Source organism: Haemaphysalis longicornis, unplaced genomic scaffold (genome assembly GCF_048455015.1).
Source record: "Haemaphysalis longicornis isolate Haplotype H1 unplaced genomic scaffold, Haemaphysalis longicornis Haplotype H1 scaffold_26, whole genome shotgun sequence".
Taxonomy (NCBI): domain Eukaryota; kingdom Metazoa; phylum Arthropoda; class Arachnida; order Ixodida; family Ixodidae; genus Haemaphysalis; species Haemaphysalis longicornis.
Genome location: NW_027526319.1, coordinates 3,318,382 through 3,327,201, shown reverse-complemented (window position 1 = coordinate 3,327,201; position 8,820 = coordinate 3,318,382).

Sequence of the window (8,820 nt, the reverse complement as noted above, 5' to 3'; positions counted from 1 at the left end):
CGCCTTCGAGTACTCTGGACAACGTACGTTGTCTGGAGCACGATCGTGGTGGCGTCGCACAAACCTTCTCATTGTATTTGCATGTGAGTAAACAATGAACGCAGAGAATATGCATCTTCTTGCACGCAGCCATAACGAAAGCGAATTTGTGAAGGGAATGTATGCCATACAGCCTGTAGAAAATATCCACACGATCTTTGTGATCCTCCCCAGCATCCCAAAACCTACTAATAAACGTTTGTGACGGTGCGTAAAAATTAATGCGTTGGGTACAGTAAAAAAAAAAAAACATCAACCTGACACAAGTCAACAACGGCAGAAATAGACAACCGCTTTATTTTATTTTCTGCAATGCAATGCGGCAGTCTAATGCAATGCAATGCAGCATTAGACTGTTCAGTCTTCATAAGAACATCCCAAAGATACTGTATGAAAACCTACGCATTTTGAATACTTATCGAGGAGCTCTGAGCGCTGAACTTAGAAAGGACAAGTTACACACGATCATCTGACCGTTGCTCTGAAGAAAGTTATTCTCTGTCTCATCGTGTGTTGCAAACTTGTGGGGGATACAGCTTGAAATTATTCATGTGTCAGAGGCTGGTAAAAATTCCTGAATTACTAGAAACACGCTTTTTGATGCACTAAAGTATCAAAGCGGGTAATTTCTAGCACAGGCGCTGCTGCCCCTCACGAGCGGCCGGAGTGTAGCAGACGACAGCGGAGCGAGTCCCTAAGCCGACGTCAGAGCCAGGGGGCGCCACTCAAACATCTCACCGCCAATAGCTTGTTTGTAACATCGGCAACGTTTATAGCTGTAAATAGAATCCATGCGAATAACATTATACTTTTTAAATAGTTCTCGTGTAGGAGAAAAATACGGAACCTTGCTGACTAGGCGAATAGCTCGTTTTTGTAAGACTGTTATTTTGCCTATATTTTCCCGAGTTGTGGTAGCCCAAAGGAGTACGCCGTAGTTAAGCATAGAGCTGAAAATAGAGTTGTAAAGTAGAAAGTTAACTGTGACTGGAAAAGAACAACAATGACGGCGCATAAGACCAGTGGCCTGGGATAATTTCTGGACAGAGTTTCTTCAAAATATACACCTAATGTTTTGAAACATTGAACGAATTCAACTGGAGTCTGATTGATTACAATAGGATCAACTGTGCTGATTTTACGACGGGGATGAAAAAGTAGTGTTTTTGTTTTGCTAGCATTCAGTTTTAAATTATTGTTTGACGCCCAGCTACAAATACTTGCAAGAGTCTTATTGGCGTGATTTGCGAAATCAATACCTGAGCAACCGGAAAAAAATAAACTTGTGTCATCGGCATATATTATGTATTTAATTGTTTCATTGATGTTAACAATCTCGTTAATGTACAGAATGAAAAGAAACGGACCTAAAATGCTACCCTGGGGGACGCCACACTTAACTGGTTTAGTTGTTGAAATGTATTCTCCAATTTCAACGAGCTGCGATCGATGGCATAGATAAGATGATATTAGCGAATGAGCTCTCCCGCGAAATCCATATCGATGTAGCTTATGAAGAAGAATATCGTGATTTACGTAATCGAATGCTTTTGTGAAGTCAAGGAAAATACCTAGAACGACATTGTTGTTTTCAAAATTGTTCAGGATAAACTCTTTTTGATCAAGCAATGCCAACTCTGTTGATTTTTTCTTTCTGAAACCGTATTGAGCGGGGGAGATGATATTATAGCGATCAGAAAATGATGATAAGCGCTTCAGAAAATTTTTTTCTATACCTTTGGAAAAAACAGGCAAAATGGAAATAGGCCGGTAGTTTGAGAAATTATTGCGATCGCCCTTATTTAAATAGTACTACAACTTTAGCGGACTGGATTTTCCGTGGAAAAACTCCAGTTGAGAAACATACTTTAAAAAGGTGTGTTAGACATTTCGCTAATAAATCAATAACAAACTTTACGGGCTTTATCTGGAAACCATCCATGTTGGAGGAATTGCTGTTTCTTAGAGACATAAACGCAGCAATGACTTCATTCTCAGCTATGGGATCAAGAAAAATAGTGTTGTCCATAGAGCAATTTAGGTATCTTAAAGTTTCAGTATTCATTGAAACAGCTGGAACGGAAAGAAAAAAATCATTGAAAGCATTAGCTAACGCTTCTTTTTCTAGTATCTCACCGTCCTTAATAAGTTTTTTATGGGCTCCGTGGGATTTCCAAGCATCGTGTTTAATTTTTTCCAAATGTCTTGAGGGCGTCCATTACATGAACTAAAAAGATTAAAATGATAGCGGTTTTTCGCATCGCGCAGCTCTTTAGTGACGTAATTACGGAGAGTTTTAAAAGCTTTAAAGGTGTCAGCATTCCTAGTTTTCAAAATTTTTTTATAAAGTGTATCCCGTTTTTTCATCAGCCTGATCAGGTCCTGAGTTATCCAGGGTTTCCGGGCACATTTTGGTGGAGAATACGTTCTGTACGGGAAACTAGCATTATAGGCATGGGCGAAATTTACCAGAAACTTGTCATATGCAGCATCAGAGCTGCTCTCCATGAAGACATCGTTCCAATTCGTTCGAGCTATGCACTCTCGAAATTTAATTAGAGTACGGGGATTGACATCCCGGAAAGAGCGGGATACGTGGTGCGGATTTTTAGTAGTGGCATGACGTTGAACAGACAGAAAAGCAGGAAGGTGGTCACTCAGAGCAAAGTTAATTACCCCAGATCTCAGACAAGTTTCATCATTGTTTGTAATAAAAAGATCTAAGAGAGTATCTGAAGTAGCTGTGATTCGTGTAGCTGATTTTATAGTGTTGCGACAGGAGTGAATATTTAGCAGGGTTTCAAATTCTGTCTTCGTTCTACTTTCGACGAGGAAATTAATATTAAAGTCACCACCCATGATTAGGCTATATTCGCGTTCATTGATAAATTCCAAAAAAGAATCCAGAAAGGAAAGAAACTCTGAAATTACACCGCAAGGCGGACGGTAACAAACACAAAACACTTGCGTGTCACACTGAAGAACTAACATTTCGTAATGGGGTGTTATACAAGAGAAATTGGTGAGCAGTTCACATTCCATAACACTGGAAAGCAGCATTGACACGCCTTCTCCTCTTCTGGAATTTCGGTTAAGATAGTAAGTCTTATAACCAGACATTTTAAAAACATCAGCTTCAGAAGTAAACCACGTTTCAGAGAACATTATAACATCAAAGTGCGATTTAGCACGACTAAAGAAATATGCACGATCATTATATTTATTTTTGCCTGACCTAAGATTGAAATGAACACAGTTACAATGTTGCTGATTATTACATACGATACTGTCATCAAGTTCTAACTTCGGGTGTCCCGCGCTCGGAGTGAAATTCCTATATAAGCAATGAAGCAAATTTAATGACATATCATTATCACAGCTGTAATATTGATTATGGAGAAATTTTGATAACTACATCGACCAATTTCCATTGTTCCGCTATGTATATATATATGTGCCACCTAACTGGACCCAGCGATGTCGCATAACACTAGCTCGGGACCCATCAAGGATCATTGCGGGTGTCAAACCACGTAGCCTACCATCAGTCCTTATCTCTCTTATTTGGCTGCGACCATATTTACCGGAACTTTTTTTGCACCATCTTGTGGGCAAAGCATGAGCGCCATCTTCAAAGTCGTGTCACAATCAGGAAGGTCTGCACCACCATGCACTTAAGGAAAACGGCTTGCATTGTCGGTCATGTTGTCATGAGCAGTTGTTGCGGCTACCCCGGGCACGTGTAACGGAAATGCAGGTGTGTCAACGCTGGAAACCGTTTCCTCGCCGATCTCTTCGGCCGTTGTGAGCGCATGTCTTTCCGCGCCGGCTTTGGTCAACGACATCGCTGCTACGACAGCTACGATGAATAGAGCCATGGCGAAGGCGCTCACGGCGCATACATAAAAGGTCGATGCGGCATCCTGTTCCGGCGCTCCTGTCGTAGGAACATTTGGTGTTTGGGGTCCCGGCAGTGTTGGATGAGGTTCTGCATACAAGCCTGCGTACTGCTCACCGCGGACACTCCCAAGCTGGGGGATCCATTGGAAAGGCTGTACATTTGAGTACAGGTCGTTGTCTTGCACTTGATACTGATTAATTCGCGCTTGTGGTGACTCGTTTTCTGGGATGATGTCTGCGACGTCCAGAAGGGGCTCCTGCCAAGAAATCCTTCGTTTTGCGGGGACAGGCCACATTCTTATAAATTTTCTCTTCTTCCTTCTCGTCCACAAGCTTGTGGCAGTAACATCACCCCAATAAAAGACACAGCTGCATACCTTTGATGATTGCCGAATGCTTGTGTTTTAACCTGACACACAAAGATGTCAGTTTTTGTTCAGGAAATCGACAAGTAAATCGAATGCTACGAAGAACGTTCAACGAGCAAAGACAGCAGCAATGCATTCGAGCACGTACCTTTTTTTAGGCAGTGTTTATCTCGGTGAAGAGGCAAATGAAAGAAGTCACAATAAATTGCACAAGTTGCAGGTTAGCGAACGGGTGTTCTAAAACGTTTCTTCCCGGTGGGGCAGCCTTTATGTTATGTGGAGGCCAATGAGACGATAGTTAACGAATAAGCCGCTGCTGATGATAATCATAATGCTAAATATGACGACGCTTATTATGGTGCCACCTGCCACTCTCTTGGGACTGAGTCGGATGAAGAGAAGACATCAATTTGAGTGAATAGCGACTTTCCGTTTCCAAGTATGCGCAGGATGGGCACTTCAGGTGTGATGCAGAACTTTGATTAAACGTGGTGACAGGCCCTTTCCACACCTAAACCAGATTATAAAATAACAAACCATTAGGATACAAACACGTAGAACTGATTTAAGTGCGCATTTTTTGTTACTTACAGATGCCTAAAATAAAAACTTTACCATCCCTTACCAAAGTAAGTAGAGAGAAGCGTGGAAGCTCTCTGACATGAAAACATGCGTGAAAAGGCGTCAAAACCTTCGTTAAAGTATATCCAACCTTCGCTGAAAGTGCGTCCAATCTATCGTCAAACCTTTCACGGCAGAAATCGCAAACGAAGAACGAATCCATGCTGATTTTTCGCGCTCGAAGCAAACACATCTACTCACGATCTGAATGTATGCCGATACGAGCTTTACGAAATAAATATATTCTACTGCACTGCTTCTTTATGATCAATGCGTGTATTGTCTTATTTAGAACCGTACCTATTTCGCGACTTTTAAGTAACCATTTGTACACAATGGAAGCCCGATTTCATGCACGTGCCGTGTGTCGAGGAGAAGGAGGAGGAGAAATAAACTTCATTGCAGTATGCAATTTAGGGACTGGTGGTGACCACTGGGTTCAGCCCAGCGGTGATTTCGGCAGCACGTTCCACCAGGGCTTTTTGGACCCGGGGAACAAAGCCACCCTACGCCACCTCCCATTGTTCAACAGAGGGCATTAGGGGTAAGGGGTTTTGGGGGCAGGCATACATAATGTGGCACATGGTGTCTACACCTCAGCAAAGGGGGCAAAGGGGTGATGGATACTGATCAATGAAGGCCAGTGCGAAACGGAAGCGTATTAAATTGAAGGAGCCGCCAGAATCGTTCTTCCGTTGTACAAAGCAAGGATGTATTATCATAGCTTGTCGATGGACCAACAGGTCTATGTTGAGTCGCGTTAGTTTTCTGACAGAACGACATCCGTCTCACTGCGATAGCTTGCGCTCTAGAAAGTACATTTCCTAGAGATCGAACACAGGACCAAAGCGTGGAAATCCGGATGGTACCCGCTAGGTCACACAGGCTGAAAGGCAAGCTCGCTTTAGCCATTGATTAAAAAGATTGGGGCAATGTTAAAGGTTAACCACTCGATGACAATACGTGCAACAAGTGGGTGGTCAGCACTGCCATGAAACCGGTATGTCTCAAGGCCATAGGGCCTCTTAATACATATTCGTTCTGACAAACCTTCTACTGCCGTGGAGTGTAACATGTCGCTGTTTTCCTTGTTTTTTAGCAACAGTGCTGTGGATAGGATCCAGCATTTTGTGGCGTCCGCCAAAGCGCAGGAAGACAACACGTAGGAAAGCTAGTTTACACAGGCCATGCCCTATCGCAATAGAGAGCGCGCATCGCCGCTCGCCGCGGAGCTATGTATCTGCGAGGCGCATGACTTAGCATGCGGCATAGTGTGCCCCCAATAAGGCCATCAAGCGTGCGGAAAACCAAGAGAGAGAATAAACTTCATCCAAGCGACCTTCAGTGGAAGCTCCACACTGGACGGAGGTGAGCGAGTGAGTGATTTATTGATACAGAAAGTGGGAAAGAAGAGGACTGGAGATATTTTGAACTCATTTGGAGTTCACCGGCATATAACCCAGTCCGGGTGAAGGGGAGAAGGGGAATGAACGGGGATTGGTCGAAACAAATTGGGAGAGAGAAAGAGGGAGGGAAATAAAGAGATAGGGAGTGTGTAATACTGGCACGTCAGGCATTGTTGGCTACAGCCGTTTGATGAGGTCGGTCTCCTCGAGGCAAGCCACGAGAAGTCGACAGGCTTCCCGCCTGATGGGGTTCAGGCACGTCGGAAAATTCCGGTCCATCAGGGTGTCGCTCGGCAGCCCGAGACGCTGGGGTTAGGCCCGAAGCTCTGCTCGCGGGGCATCGTGCTTGCGGCAAGAACAGAGCAGGTGCTCCAGGGTCTCGGGTTCTGGGCAGTCAGCACATGTGGGCGACGACCAGCGGCCTTGTCGGTGCAAGCGGGCTGCCACATTGCAGCAATCGAGCCGCATACGGAAAAGTGTCGAGCAGGCTTCCCTCCTGATGCAGCCAAGCAGGACCTGTGGAGCTTGGCCGCTGATGACTCTGGGGTCCGGGTGCATTGTCTCCACCTCCCGCGCAAGGGTTGGTTGTGCGGCGTCGAAGGGCCTCAGGTCGCTGGAGGCCGGGACCCCATCCTGGCGAGCAGCACCTCTGGCCAGGGCGTCGGCCACCTCGTTTCCGGTGATTCCGACATGAGGTGCGAACTAGTGGAGCCGCAGGTCACAACCGCGGGTCTCCACCAGGTGAAGTTTCGCCGCCAGCGACCGCTCTATTCACAGGGATTCATATGCCGCTCTCTCGCCGCCTGGCCCCTGGTGACCACCCTTAGCTGTTCCTCCAATACATGGCTGCACAGCAACAGCCTCCATCATCATCATAATAATCATCATCATCAACCTGTTCACGCAAACTGCAGGGCAATGCCTCTCCCATAGATCCCCACTTATCCCGGTCCTGTGCTAACTGCGGCAAATTTATCTCCGCAAACTCCTTGATCTCATCTGCCCACCTATCTTTCGGCCGCCCCTGCCACAACGCGGTTTGAGATATGTGGTGAGGCAGTGGATGTGGTAAGCGAATATATCTACTTAGGCCAAGTATGACCCCGCACCCCAACCACGAGGCGGAGATAATTAGAACGTTAAAAATGGGTGGAATGCATTCGGCAGGCATTCTCAGATAATGAATGGCAGCCTGCCATTGTCCCTGAAGACGAAAGTGTACGACAGCTGCATCTTTCCGGAAGTCACCTACGGGCATAAACATGGAGGATCACTAAAAGGGTTCAACTTAAATGGACGACGACTCGACATCCTCCATCTCTCGTTAAATGTGATGGTGGGAATGGTGGGGAGAGGCACATGTGAGAGTGGCGCGTGTTTTGTACTATACCCACAATCTCCTATCACGTGCTGAAGAGGGCCTAACCTCTTTTATACTGGGCAAGCTCCTTCAAATTGGTTTAGGAGCATGCTGTTTACTAGTCGTGGGTGCAGAAAGGAATGCTGTGTTTGCTGGTATATAGTTGGCTGTTGCCTCGTGAGTTCTGCGTGTGGTAATGGGAGCCTCCGCTTGTCCTCCCTGTAATAAGTAGTTATGTCTCTGTTGGTAAGCAATGGTTGGATTTTCGCATCTTCTATGGCCATGGCCCTGTAGGACCGTGCTAGGACTTCCGCTGGGCAAACCCGTTGCCCTCCACCACAGAATCCTCTGAGACCAACGCTAGTTCTACATTTTCTTTTGAAGGGTTTTTCCAACCTACGCGTGTGCGTACAATGAAAACGCGGCGACCCTACAAAGTAGCGTGCCATTCAAAACTTTACAAGACGAAAGCCTTCGGGGTGTCATTGAAGGCGAAAGTGACCGCAGCAGGTCGCCTTCATCGTCGTTGACAAGGCGAATGATACCAAAATGGCCGCCGATGGGGTGGTGTGAAAAAAACGTATATATTTTAGCCGACAAAGATGAAAAAGGGGAAAGTGGGTGGCCTCTTCTCAGTTCAGAAAAAAAAACAATTGGGTTCTTGTGGGATTTGAACTCGGCTCACAGGAGCAACAGGCAAATACTGTAACCACAGCGCTAACCCGGCTTTTTTCTTATTGACGATCTTCCGACAGTTACACAAGATACCAGGTACTATGACAAGGCAAAATAAACAGTAATGCCACCATGCCCCCAAGGCTGGTAATGTCTTTCGAAATTCCCTCAGCGCAGTTCGGGACACAATGTTTGACAACCACTCTGGTGGAGCGTTCTTCGCTCTCTGAACTTCAACGAACCGTGAGACACTTTCCCAAAAATGCTGTCGCGATGGTCGCGCGTCACATCACAACGAAGTCAGGCCATGCGAGCACGCCAAATACTGTACAAGCCTAACAACATGACCTCGTCAAATGCCACGGCTTCCTATTTATCAATGCATAAAAAATGTGTGGCGTGTGGGCTGAGCGGAAAAGCTTTCCGCAGTGTCCTTTAGAGGACATCCAAA